Genomic DNA, 14,881 nt, shown 5'->3' on the forward strand with positions numbered 1-14,881 from the left:
CCGCCGCCGGGCACCGGCCGGGTGGGGAGCGGCCGGGAGCCCGGGGCCGGTCCCCGCCCCGCGGCCGCCGCCTCTCCCGCCGGCGCGGACGCTGGCGGTGCCGACGCTCAGACACGACCCCCGCCGTCCCCCGCGCCGGGGATGCGCGGAGAGCCGGCCCCGGGATGACGGGGGGTCGGGGCGGCCTGTCCTTCTGTCCTTCCCCTGCGGCGGGGGCGGGGGGCGGCTGGAAGCGCAGCCCTGCGGGGCCGGGTCACCGCTTATCCGGGTGGAGCCGCCCCGATGCTGCCGGAGAATAGGTGTGTCCGCGGGCAGAGCTCTTCCGAGGGCTGGTACCTGCTGGTCTCGGCTTCAGGGTCTGGCTGGGACCCGGTAGAGCCTGCCTTGGGGCTTGTCCTCTCCTCGCAGCCCGTCCCGAAGCACCCCTTGCTGAGCGATGCTGGAGATGGGCTCCTGGACCAGGCGGGGCTGTCGTGAGAGCCATGTGGGTTTACGAGCTTGTTTTGCGATTGTGCAATTTGTGTTGCATCCGCACTGGCTGGAGAGACGGGAGTGCAAGTCACTCAGTTCTGCGTTGTATACCCTGTAAAGAGTGATATATACCCTATGGAAGTATCGTATAGAGAGTTTAGATGCCATCAACGACTCAAAATCAAGCAGCTTTTTCCCTCCGAGAATGACATAATTTCTACTAACAATGCCTACTTTGTTAAATGCAACTTTGATGCTATATTTTCTGCCAAAATAGGTAGTATTCCCTGCATATCAAACCCTGCGTATCCAAAAATTTGGATAAAAATGCCACAGGAGAGTCTTAAAAGGCTTCTGATTTTCTAAGGAAGGATGGATGCAAGAAAAACAAGAACTGAAAGTGAAAAAACCTCTGCTTTGTTTAAGGAAGCTGTCTCTAATCAGAAATCATATTATTTCACACAACTTTAGAAGCTTTTTTTTTACTGTGGAGTGTTGCTGGTTTAAAAATCTCTTCACTCTGTCTCTGTTCCTGTCTCTCCTGCTTTACCAAACAAACAGAGAAAAGAAAGAGATTAGGCACCAGAACAGGTTGCCCAGAGAAGTTGTGGATGCCCCATCCCTGGAAGTGTTCAAGGCCAGGCTGGATGGGGCTTTGAGCAACCTGGTCTAGTGGGAGGTGTCCCTGCCCATGGCAGGGGTGTTGGAACTAGATGATCTTTAAGGTCCCTTCCAACCCAACCCATTCTATGATTCTATGACTTTCTGTCCTGGTGCTTTCTACTGAAGTGTGTCCAAGACTGCTGGAGGGCCCTATGGTCTAAAATGAGAGTGGGAGATGGCATAGACCAAGAAGAACAAAAATCTCCATATTTCATTAATCGAGTCATAATACTCTCCTCAAATTTTGAACAACAAAGGAATGAGATTCCCAAGCATTTTTTTATAGTCGTCAGTGCTGAAGAGAATTTCTATCTCAGACTTTCTGTAGAGTTTCTGACGTCTCCTGCTTTCGTTTGGGGGCTAGAGGAGATGGAAGGCCGCTATGTGTTCATACAATGTCAGCCATAACAGGGCCATAGTCTTCAGTGGGGACATTGTGACGATGGTCAGACAAATAAAAACTGTAAGATGTAGTAATTATTTAGCCATGTGCATGACTGAATAAAACAACTTGCCATCTAACTCCATTCTGGCCTGTGTCCCAGGCAGTGACTCTGCATCTCACCTGTCCTCCCCTAACATACTGCAACTACAGGTAAAATGAACTTCCAGAAGGAGGAGGTGACTGTATCAGTCACATACACACGGAGAGCCTTCTGTCCAGTGCGCCTCACAATGAAAATACAGATCTGAAAAATAAAAGCAGTATTATGCAAATATTAAGCATGGAAGGAAGGATTTAAACTGAGACAATGGGTGCTTAATGAAAGGCACAAACATCAGTCACTCACAGCTGAATGAGTACAAGTTGATCAGAAGCTGGGTGGAGTGACAGCCCAGAAAGCTTCACATTAAGTCAATTAAATCCAATTATTCTTTAGATTTTTTAAATAATTAAATTAATTTCATGTGACTGTGAAAGGAGCTGAACTGACTGCCAAAAACTGTTCTTGTGACAGGCTACAGAGGCAGGATTAGTCAGTAATTATGACACTAGGCTGGTGCTCAAGAGAGGTGGGTTAAATGTTTTGTGTCTTATCTGCCCAGCTCTGAATGGTGATAAAAGCACTCTTCATTCCCGCAAAGCGGTGTTGGGGACAAGTACTGAGCTTGTACGCTAAGGAGGTATCACCATAACTGGACCATCTCTTACAATATCCCAGCAATGCTCCTCAGACCTGGTCTGTGATTTCCTGGACGTATTTGTAGGTGGATGATGCAAAGCGTGTTGAGTTGCTTCCTTTCAGATAGTCACGTATGTCTTGCTATGAAAAGGAACGTGCCTTTCAGGCAAGATTTCATATGCATTCAGGCATGTGTGCATGCATTTCCTCAGTCCACCACACTTCCATCATGGCAGAACTGTGTATGCAGGAGAAAAGGCAGTGTGAGGCCATGTCCTCGTGGACTTGTCACAGCCTCCCTTACTTTGGTTCTGGATCATTCGGATATAACTTTTTTGGGCAGGAAAAATCCAGCAGGGAATTGTTGGCTGGTTGTTATCTGCAGACATTTCTTCTTCTCTTTCTTTAATGTATTGCCCTTCTCCTTTACCCATCCTTTCTTTGCATTCAGATTGCTGCCTCTTTCCTAGGAAGTCATTGGATATGTCACCAGGTATGTCTCTGCAGAGCTAGAAGAAGCCGGCAGAGTGGCTGTCAGCCGGGTGCTCTGTAACCCCCTCCCTTCTGTCTGCAGGGCTGACTGCTCAAATGCTAATATACTGCATGTGGGATTCATCTGCCTTGAGCTTTTGACATTGGAAGTTAATCATCTGAGTGCTAGCTTGTCACCTAAGGCTCTCTCTATAGTTAATGGAGAGAAAGAGACACCTCCAGAAGGCAACTCATCTCATCCATCTTGGGCACCTATGTGAAGATGAAATGAGTTGCCTTCTGGAGGTGCCTATTTCTCTCCACCGAGTCTGAAGGGAGCCCAGGGTGACTTGCTTAGATGGAGATAATTAATGTTTAGATACGTACAGCAAGGTGAAATGAATCTTGTTTCTTTTGAGTAATTCTGGTAGCCATGACCTAGTGGAGACTGAGAACCTCTTGAGACTCTTCTGCATATCTTATAAAATCCTAGCTGGGGGCAAATCTGAGCTGCTTTGCAGTTTTGTGGCAAATAAAAGCAGTGATCGGTCAGGTTAATCCCAGTGTGTCAGGATGGTGCTAATCTAGGAAGGGACAAAGAAATGTTTTCAAGCAGGTTCCAGACGTGCCATTTTGCTGGGGGCTGCTCCCACCCACCCATCACTACACCACGGCTGGGTACTCAGGAACAGGTGACTCCAGATCCACTCTTGCCTGCACTAAAACAAGTTCTTCATCATCACAGTGATTCAAAACTCATTTTAAGGGCACTTGCAGCTCTCTCTGAAGCACCTAGTGCTGGCTATGATGAAATGCTGTATGAGGCACTCACCAGACTCACTATAGTCCTTCTCTCAAAGCTGCCTCTTTCCTGAGCTCTGGATGCCACCCTGTTACCTTCCTAAAAAATCCTTTTTTTCCTTCTATGAAAAAGCGATCTATTGTGCTGTCAGTGCCCAGTAATCTACTGTGCTGCAATTACTCCTCATAAGAACATTAACAAAACAGCATCCTCATTTTATTTGGATTAACTTCTGCAGTTAAGAGTTGACAGATGATACCAAAAATACCAGTGTAAGTACTGTGTATTTTTATATTTGAGCTTCTCAGGAATACTCCCAGGCTTATGTTTTCCATGGGTGGTCCCTGGTTGTATGCAGTCCCAGGACTCTGAAGTATAAACAGGTGCTACTTCTGCAGGGAAAATCAGAGCTGCCCTTTTTAAAAATGCTGCCCTAATAAAAGCTGCTGAAATTCAAAACTTGGCAGCATCTTCTTCCTCAGCAAGAAGGCGGCGATCGGTCCTGAGTTTGCTGGTGCTCTGTGGTCCTTCTTTGTCCGTGTGTCAGCGCTGCAGCCTCAGATGCCTCGGAGCTGTGATGTGCTGCCCAGTGACCATCAGCGCTGTCTTGCTTCAACAACCACGGTGTCAGCTCAGCAGCAAAGGTCCATCTAGCAGCAGGTCCCTGGGGGCACAGCCCCAACGCGCTCCCATCCAGCAGACACAGCGTTAATGCCTGTGGCACAGTACGGGCACAACGTCTTCTCACACTGCTACGCCGAGGGCGGGGGGGCAAAGCCTGTTTGTGACTTGCTTATTTGTACGGTGGTCAAAATAATTATGTATTAACTTATGCGTGCGCCCTGCTCTGGGTGTTTTCTTTCCACCTCTGTCAGTGGCGCTGGTAAACGCTCGTCAAATGTCACCCTTACTCCATCATTCTCTCGCGGTTATTTTGCGGGCTCGTTTATCTTGTAGCATCCCCCCAGCCTCGGCAGCTCATTCTTGTGCAGGCAGTTCATTTACTGCACACGGCTTGTATGGGGTCTGCTCTGGTAAATGCCCTAGCGAAGTCTTAATATGATGTATCCCGATCAATGCTCCACCAAGGCTGACGTTTATCACAGTCTTTTGACTCGATTGCAGCCAACCTGCTGGTATTGTGTTCCGCAGCACACAAGCTTCACGTCCCCTGAATCCCACCTACTGAGATGTGGTTTCTACAAGGTGCCTGTCACCTCCCACCTCACCCCAGCTTCACTGGGGCAACGGTGCCGCAGCACCTTCTTGTCAGGCATTGTGCTGTGCCTGAGGACCCCCGTTGTCCTTTCACAGGGCAGTGGGCTCAGACCACCCGAAGATGCTGGGTGAAGATGCTGCATGTTGACTGCAGAAGCTGGATTCGCAAAGAAGTTAAATCGGGGTTCAAGATACAGCAGAGCTGTGGGGTCAGGCAGACGTTCACTACTCATTAAACCTCTAGGACAAGGAGTGTGGGGTGTGCTGGGACAGCGATAAAGCGTGCACATGGACGTGTGTGGAATCAGGGAGACCCCTTCTCGCTGACTGCCCGTGCGCTGGGGAGTGCGGGCTCATTTTGCACACTTCGATATGGCCATCTACCAGGGGCACTGGGGGGCTTTCTAGAAGAGATGGGAAGTTGGTGAACCGTTATGCATGTTTTCCTGGAATATATATTTGGAAAATGATGTAAAAAATGTGTAAATACAGTTAAGGGGCTTCAAAACCCCACAAAAATACACTTCTTGTTTGGATTTTCAATGGCACACTCATTATTGCTGCTGGAGATTTTGCGGAGCCCTTTCTGGTCTTGCTGAAAGGCCCTAGAGTTGATTAAACCGTGAGCAAACGCACAACGCAGAGTATTCTTGACAGAGTACTATATACTTATTTAGCTGGCTTTAATTACAGTATTATATTATATAATAATTATAATTTATATATCATATATTAAAAAATAGATTTTTTTATTTTTTGCCGCAAATAACCAGTGCATGAAAACATAACCTGAAACTTAGCCCACGTTTTTCTGGCAGTATAGTGAATTGAACAGGATGTCTTCCGAACTCTTTGCCTTAGGATGACTATCCATTGCTGGAATATTTATTCCTCTTAAACTGAAAAGAGTCAATGTTTAAACTGCAGGTTTGTTAAAAATTCAATCAAATTTCATACCAAACTTGTTCCATGGCTTTGTATGTATAGGGAGATTCTAGTACAGCAGTCAGTATGTCTGAGCACACTCAGAATTTCTCTGCCAAAACAGGAGCGTGCGGAAGTATGCAATTTTTCAGTCCATATTGTACTGTGACTGGATAATTTTTTTTCTGCTTTTATTTTTCTGTAATTTAGCACTATTCTGCAAAACCACAAAGAAATTATTCTAAATTACTTTCATATTGGTAGATATGGAATAACCAAAACAGTATGTCAAAACCTTGAAAGTCTGTATCTTCTCAGCTTAATAAAAAACATTTATGAAGACATCAAGCAGATAATTGTGTCCTCTTATGATTTAAAATGGTAACACAGAGAAATTACACAGAAAAAAAAGAAAGGTTGAAGAGGTGAAAAACAAAATCAGTTTCACGCTGAAGACACAAACCAACTCATGGCTAAAGGTGTTTGTAGGCAATAGCTATAGTTGATAAAATCCTCCAGAATAAAGGTGTTCTGTAACTCTTTTTTTTCCAAATAACTGCCCCAAACTTTGACTCCTTTTGGCTAAATCCCCCAGCAGTTCTTTAATTGTATCTATCACACCTGCTGGGAGTGCGCCTGTGATGACTGTAAATTTTACGACACAGCGTCCTCTGGTATTGCAGATTAAATATGCTTCAGCTGTTAGCTGGGGATGTTGTGTCGTTCTTAGCCTGGCTGTAACGGGGATGGATCACTGATTTGGGACGCTGTTTGGAAACACTGCCGTGGCCACTGTCAAATGGTTAAGTGGTGATGTTGAACAGGGTGATAAATAGAGGTGGGGATAACATGATCCCTTAATAGGGACGTATCAGTACGGGTTTAAAAGATGAACTGAAGATGACACTCAATGGCTAGAATTTTGTGTCAGTCTGACGTTCGATATAGTCGCCTCTATTGGATTCATTTTAAGTCTTTTCAGAAACTTTTATAGCATGAGGGCTACCAAGATGATGAGGGGACTCAACACCTCTCTTATGAAGAAAGGCTGAAGGATTTGGCTCTCTTCAGTCTGGAAAAAAGACGGCTGAGGGGGGACCTTATCAACACTTATAAATACTTAAAGGGTGGGTGTCAGAAGGATGGGGCCAGGCTCTTTCCAGTGGTGCCCGGGGACAGGACAAGAGGTAATGGGCACAAACTTGAGCATAGGAAGTTCCACCTAAACGTGAGGAGGAACTTCTGTACTTTGAGGGTGGCAGAGCACTGGAACAGGCTGCCCAGAGAGGTGGTGGAGTCTCCAACTCTGGAGACATTCAAAACCCACCTGGACGCGTTCCTGTGCAACCTGCTCTGGGTGACCCTGCTCTGGCAGGGGGGTTGGACTAGATGATCTCCAGAGGTCCCTTCCAACCCTATGATTCTATGATTCTATTATTTTTAGTTGCACCCAAGTCTGCCTGAAATCGATAAGAAAACTTGCATCATCTAATGGGTGGTGGATCACACCCTTGGAGCAAGCTGTGCGGAGAGCATCTCTGCTCAGACGTGCTCTGGTCTATTCCCACCCGTATTGAAGTAGCATTTTACATTACCTAGAACATAGTAAGGTTGCCAGTGCCCAGTAAGAGGTTCAGTAAATAGCAGGGTTTTACCACCAACAATCGAAGACGTGTTAGGATCTAGCAACACAGAAAAATTTATGGGCCGAGAAGGTATCCAGAGTTTTTGAGAACATTTTGTCAGACAATTGCTGCAAGCAATTAAGCAATTGAATCCTTCACACGTTTACAGCTATGGTTGGTCAGATAAGTGGTCATTGCCACGGAGACCAGCTTCAGGGCAGGTAAGACTGCGCTGGGGAAGGGATCTGTAGCGAAAAATGCCGACGAGAAGCTATTTTTGGGGCTTTTTTTGAAGCCGGGACAAGGCCTCTGCTTGTCCGGGGGGCTGTCAGCTGGGGGTCGGTCCTGCTGAGCGAGCCTGGGCAGAGCCACCACCACCCCCGGTTTATCCCGCCTCCAGGGGATAAAAGGCGTCAGGGAGGGCAGGGACTAGTCCCTGCACACAGAGCACAGAGGGAGCAAACAGAGCTGGTGCGTGTACCGGCCGGGCCCAGTGCCTCTACTGGCGTACGTGGTAAGGTCAGTCGTTCCTGGGGACTCAGCTGTGGTTGCTACCAGATTGAAGGCTATGTTTAGGAAAGCTGTGGGCACCCAGACCGAGGCCCCACGCAAACGTATGGGCGTGCAGGCCTCTGGGTGCAGAGAGTGCCGGAGCCTGGCACTGGCAATGGAGGGTAGCCAGTAGGAGGGAGACAACACCTGTATAAGATGTGAAAAGGTGAATGATCTGCTCAACCTGGTGGCCCAGCTGAAGGATGAAGTGGAGAGGCTGAGGAGCATCAGGGAGTTTGAAAGAGAAATTGACTGGTGGGCCCACTCCCTGAGAGTAGGGGAACAGGTTGAGGCCCCGTGTAAATCGGAGGACCCTCTCCCCTCTTCTCACCAAGCAACAGGAGAGGATCTCAGAGAAGAGGGGGAATGGAAACAGGTCCCTGCTCGAGGAAGCAGGCGAGTCCCCTCCCAACCTCTCCCAGCTTCCCAGTTACCCCTGCAGAACAGGTATGGAGTCCTGCAGGAGGAACTGGCCGATGGAGAGGAGGATGGCACACCAAGACTAGAGAAAACAGAAAGTACATGTCACAGCGGACCCAACTTCACTACTAGCTCCAAAAGGAAAAGGAGAAAGGTCATAGTTGTGGGTGACTCTCTGCTGAGGGGGGCAGAGGGACCAATATGCCGCCCTGACCCGCTACACAGGGAAGTCTGTTGCCTCCCCGGGGCACAGGTCAGGGATGTGACGAACAAACTGCCAGACCTAGTAAACCCCACTGATTATTACCCCCTGTTAGTATTTCAGGTGGGTAGGGATGAAATGGGTAGGAGGAGGCCGAAATCAATTAAAAGAGATTTTAGAGCCTTAGGGCAGCAGCTCAAGGGGTCAGGAACACAAGTTGTCTTCTCTTCTATCCCACCAGCAGCAACTCTGAATAAAGAAATTGATAGGAAGAGGCAACAGATCAATTTGTGGCTCCGGGACTGGTGTTACAGGCAGGGCTTTGGGTTTTTTGAACATTGGTGGCTATATGAGACACCTGGCATGCCATTGTCAGGTGGGACACAGCTGTCCCAGAGGGGGAAAAGAATTTTGGGGCAGGAGTTAGCAGGGCTCATTGACCGGTCTTTAAACTAGATATGAGAGGGTAAGGGGAGATAACTGGGCCTGTCAAGATTAAACCTGAGGAAAGCATGCCACGATTTGAAGGAGACCACATTAGTGAGGACTCCCACTCTGACATTTCATCAGAGAAAGGTGATAGACGTTTAGAAATTACTGCTAGAGAACATTGGGAAAACCCTTTCCTAGAAGGTGAAAAGTTAACAAAGCTCATGGACAGAGCTTTAAGCCGAAAGTTAAGGGGGAAGGGGATAAAACCAGGCCCACTGGTAATGAACCTGAGTGTCAAGGGCCAAAGATGGGGGTGAAATCAGTAGCCCAGGTCAAGTGCATCTATGCTAATGCACGTAGCATGGGCAACAATCAGGATGAGCTAGAAGCCATTGTGCGGCAGGACAACTACGACATAGTCGCCATCACGGAAACATGGTGGGATGATGGTCATGACTGGAATGCTGCAATGAGTGGCTATAAGCTCTTCAGAAGGAATAGGCAAGGAAGGAGGGGGGGTGTGTGGCTCTGTACATTAGGGAGCTGTTTGACTCTATAGAGATAGACTCCAGTGATGAAGAAGTTGAGTGTTTATGGGTAAGGGTGAAAGGGAAGGCTAACAGAGGTGATTTTGTGCTGGGAGTCTGCTATAGACCACCCAACCAGGATGAGCAGGTTGATGAGGTATTCTATAAGCGGCTGGCTGCAGTCTCGCAAACGCCAGCCCTTGTTCTAGTTGGGGACTTCAACTTAGCAGACATCTGCTGGAAATATAACACAGCAGAGAGCAGACAGGCTAGGAGGTTCCTCGAGTGTATGGAGGATAACTTCCTGACACAAATGGTAGGTGAGCCTACCAGGGGAGGTGCCTTGCTAGACCTACTGTTCACAAACAAAGAAGGGCTAGTGGGGACGTGGAGGTCGGAGGACGTCTTGGGCTTAGTGACCATGAAATGGTTAAGTTTTCCATTCATAGTGAGGTAAGGAAGGGGGTTAACAAAACCTCCATCTTGGACTTCCGGTGGGCAGACTTTAGCCTGTTCAGAACCCTGGTTGGGAGAGTCCCGTGGGAGGTAGTCCTGAGAGACAAAGGAGCCCAGGAAGGCTGGACGCTCTTCAAGAGAGAAATCCTAAAGGCCCAGGAGCAGGCTGTCCCCATGAGGTGCACAATTAAAGGGCGGGGAAAATGGCCGGCCTGGATGAACAGAGAGCTCTTGATGGGACTTAAGGAAAAAAGGAAGGTTTACCACCTTTGGAAGAGGGGACAGGCAACTCAGGAGGAGTACAGAGATCGTGTTAGGTCATACAGAGAAAAAATCAGGAAGGCAAAAGCCCAGCTGGAACTCAACCTGGCAATTAATATAAGGGACAACAAAAAAAGTTTCTATAAATACATCAACAAAAAGAGAGTGACAGAGAACGTCCATCCCTTACTGGATGCGGGGGGAAACCTTGCAACCAAGGATGAGGAGAAGGCTGAGATACTTAATGCCTTCTTTGCCTCTGTCTTTAATAGTCAGACCAGCTACCCCCAGGGTGTTCAGCTTCTTGGGCTGGAAGATAAGAATGGAGAACAGAACAACTCCCCTGTAATCCAGGAGGAAGTAGCTAATGATTTACTTATGCACCTGGACACGCATAAGTCTATGGGGCCGGACGGGATTCACCCAAAGGTTCTCAGGGAGCTGGCAGGAGAGCTCACCAAGCCTCTCTCCATTATCTATCAGCAATCCTGGTCAACAGGAGAGGTGCCGGATGACTGGAGGGTGGCCAATGTGACGCCCATCTACAAGAAGGGCCAGAAGGAGGATCCTGGAAACTACAGGCCTGTCAGCCTGACCTCTGTACCGGGAAAGATCATGGAGAGGATCATCCTGAGTGAGCTCTCAAGGCAAGGGAAGGGCAGCCAAGGGATCAGGGCCAGCCAGCATGGGTTTATGAAAGGGAGGTCCTGCCTGACCAACTTGATCTCTTTCTATGACCATGTGACCCGCTTTCTCAATGAGGGGAAGGCTGTGGATGTTGTCTATCTGGACTTCGGTAAGGCCTTCGACACCATCCCCCACGGCATTCTCCTGGAGAAACTGGAGAATCATGGCATAGACAAGTGTACCCTCCACTGGATAAAAAACTGGCTGGATGGCCGTGCCCAGAGAGTTGTGATTAATGGAGCAAAATCTGGTTGGCGGCCGGTCATCAGTGGTGTCCCTCAGGGCTCAGTTTTGGGGCCAGCCTTGTTCAATATCTTTATTGATGATCTAGACAAGAGGACTGAATGCACCCTCAGTAAGTTTGCGGATGACACCAAACTAGGTGGGAGTGTTGATCTGCTTGAGGGTCGGAAGGCTTTACAGAGGGATCTAGACAGGTTGGATCAATGGGCCAAGGCCAATGGGATGAGGTTTAATAAGGCCAAGTGCCGGGTCCTGCATTTTGGTCACAACAACCCCAAGCAACGCTACAGGCTTGGGGAAGAGTGGCTGGAAAGCTGCCCGGCAGAAAAGGACCTGGGGGTGTTAGCGGACAGCCGGCTTAACATGAGCCAGCAATGTGCCCAGGTGGCCAAGAAGGCCAATAGCATCTTGGCTTGTATCAGGAATAGTGTGGCCAGCAGGAGTAGGGGAGTCATCGTGCCTCTGTACTCAGCACTGGTGAGGCCTCACCTCGAGTACTGTGTTCAGTTTTGGGCCCCTCACTACAGGAAAGACATTGAAGTGCTGGAGCGTGTCCAGAGGAGAGCCACCAAGCTGGTGAGGGGTCTGGAGAACAAGTCCTACGAGGAGAGGCTGAGGGAACTGGGCATGTTTAGTTTGGAGAAGAGGAGGCTGAGGGGAGACCTCATTGCCCCCTACAACTACCTGAAAGGAAACTGTAGAGAGGCAGGGGTTGGCCTCTTCTCCCAAGGGAATAACGACAGGACCAGAGGAAATGGTATGAAGCTGCGGCAGGGGAGGTTTAGATTAGATATTAGGAAGAATGACTTTACTGAAAGAGTGGTCAGGCACTGGAACAACCTGCCCAGGGAGGTGGTGGAGTCACCATCCCTGGAGGTATTTAAGAAATGTGTAGACATGGCTCTTCAGGGCATGCTCTAGTGCCCAAGATTATTGGTTTGTGGTGGGGTGTTGTGTGTGGGGTTGTGGGTGTGGAGTTTAGTTAGTTTAGTTGGTGGGTGCTTTTTTTTTTTTTTTTTTTTTTAATGTGGTTGGACTCGATGATCTCAAAGGTCCCTTCCAACCACTAAGATTCTGTGATTCTGTGAAGTAATCTCACCACCTCTGGATAAGGCAAGAAGCCACTCACGTGCTGTGAATCTCCTGTTCCTCTTGGTGGCACTGCCCCATCCAGCAGAGCTGACACTCTCTCTCTGTAAACTTTCTGACATGACAGAGCCCAGCTGAGATACGCCACTGTTAGGGAACAGTGCTTTTTATGGGTCATGTCCTTCTCAAGCGCGTGTGGCACATCTGCTTTGCACGGTATTTGTTGCTGCTGGTTGCCCGATTATCTGCATGGGCTACCAGGTGCATCCCAGCTGCTGAGGGCGGTTGCTCAGTCGAATCACTGGTGACTTGACAGCTTTGTGTCCTTCTTGTGGCCCTCATTTGATCACTCTGTTTTACTCATCACTATGGCTTGGGAAAACTGAGTGTTTCTGCAGGGCAACACTAGCTCTAACGCTTTTCCAGTACACGCACAGAAAGAGCAAATGGGTGACAGGTCCTCCCCGCTTGGGAGGAGGTACATGTCCTGGAGCTGCAGTAGCGTCTGAAGAGGCTTCCGTCTGGAATCCCAGATTGCTCAGAAACAACTTTATGTGCCACTGCATACGCCATTTATACGGCAGATTCTTTTATAAGCCGTTATTAGGTCATGTTGTCCACTTGCGTGTGTGCACTTGTGAGCATTCAATATGACACACAGGTGAGCCATACAACCCTGGCATCCTCATGACAAGAGATGCTATGGGATCACAGAGGGAGAAACAAGTTTGTTTCCTTTATAACGCGAGTGCAGGCTCAAATCAAATGAGATGGGTAGGACATTTCCGCATGTAATTCGAGAGATATTGCACACCCCATCGCTACCAAGCAGTATTTTCTTCATCTAGTCTGTATTCCTTTAGGCTCATGGCATTCAGCCTGTGATTATTTAGAGGAAGCAGGTGGAGAATTCCCAGTGAGAGGAATAATATAGATGGAAATGAACTTGTCTGTGCAATCAGGCTAAACTGTTTTGAGAGAATTCAAGCACATTTGTTGCATGAGAAATTCCACTTACCATTATCTTCCACCTGACTCACGTTTTCTGCGTCTTCTCTCATTGTTCCCCCCACCAAGATCTCCCTCAGTCCCCAGTGGAAATCAGTAATGACAGAATATTACTGGTCTGTCTGGCGGCGTAGCTAACAATATTTGAAACTTACTGTACAGTGTCCGCTGCTTTTTTTATTTGCTGCATTATTAGCTCTGTTTATCCCAATCTTTTGAAATCCTGTGACAGTCCGCTCCTTCTACAGCCTCCAACATCCTCGCATTTCCTTTTAATTCGCACACTTCTGGTGGACAAAAATAACACAGGTTCTGTCTACTGACAGAAGGGCTGTCAGCACAGCAAGATTTGTTCGGTGCCTCTTTCACTCAAATGTTGTCCCATAGGTCCTTCGGGAAAAGCACTGCTCAGGCACAGGTGAGCCACAGCCGGGAACAAGGTGCTGTTTAAAAACATAAATGTCTTTATCTGCATCTTATCCCTCCAAAGCCTCAACGGAGGACTGACTCAGGCTACTACGGTCCTGCAGCACGTTTCCGTAATGGGTCTAGGTGCACAGTAGCGCAACCTGACATTTCGTTATTTTTAATAGTGCTTATGCTGGAAGGAGCTGCTGATGCGAGTGTGCATTCCAGCAGCAGGCGGAGGTACTAATGCGGAATCACAGCAGCAAGTGCTGAAAGATATGTGGCTGAGAGAAAAGGCAGTGCCACTGGCAAGGATACAGTACACAGAGTAAGATTCAATTACACAATATTTATAGGCCCATACCTTCTGCTTCGGTGGCGTGCGGCTGCAAAGAAGGAAGAATAAACCTCTTCCCCTGGCCGTGCCTCTATGGGACACCCAGTAGGTAATGAACAGTAGCGCCTTCTTGACAAAGAAGAGAAAGGACTGCCCTGTGTGTTTGGTTTTGTGCCACAGCCCAAAGTTGCTCCTGCTGTGCGTACTGCCCTTGGCAGCTTTTGCAAGTGAAGGGCAGGTGCCATTCATTTTTTTTGAGAAACAGTGTTTTTCTGGAATTCTGCAACATCTTTTCTCCTCCCCATCCTACTAAGCTTTTCTGCCCCACCCCAGCAGGAAGGCTGGTTCCTCCTCCGGGCCAGAACTGCTCTCCTGGGGCCGCAGGGAGACACGGGGCTCCAGCTCGGTCCTGGCCAGAGGATGGGCTGAGTGAACAGCACAGGGGACACGGCTGAGCACGACACGAGAAATCGCTGGATGTGACAGATACCAGCGCAGGCACCTGACAAAAGGTCACAGATGGTGCCCCAGGGGATGGCTGGGTTTTGTGGGTAGTTGAGATGGAGTTATGTGAGAAATTGCCAAAATTCACAGATGAGTGGCGGGGAGTGCTGGGGACTTTTGAGGAGCACAGACTTAGAAGACCCACAGCACCTCAGTCACTGCATCAGTAATTGCATGTAAAGCTGAGCTTGTACACATAACTGTTGCAGAAACACCAGATTTAAGTATGGATGTTGCAAAATGGGAACCCATGGGGAGGAAATAATTCAAGCAGGGTTGTCCATCTGGGATGAGGTGGAAGTCCTTCTCAGTCCTGGAAAACAGGACTCAAACAGACATGACCTAGAGAGGGAAAGAGGTGCCTGGGGGAGGGCCGGAAAGCCCCTAGAGATAGCAGCTTGCGATGACTTTTTGACAAGCGTACGTGTGTCCCACTGCCAGACATCATGGGGCAGGG

Source organism: Rissa tridactyla, chromosome 3 (genome assembly GCF_028500815.1).
Source record: "Rissa tridactyla isolate bRisTri1 chromosome 3, bRisTri1.patW.cur.20221130, whole genome shotgun sequence".
Taxonomy (NCBI): domain Eukaryota; kingdom Metazoa; phylum Chordata; class Aves; order Charadriiformes; family Laridae; genus Rissa; species Rissa tridactyla.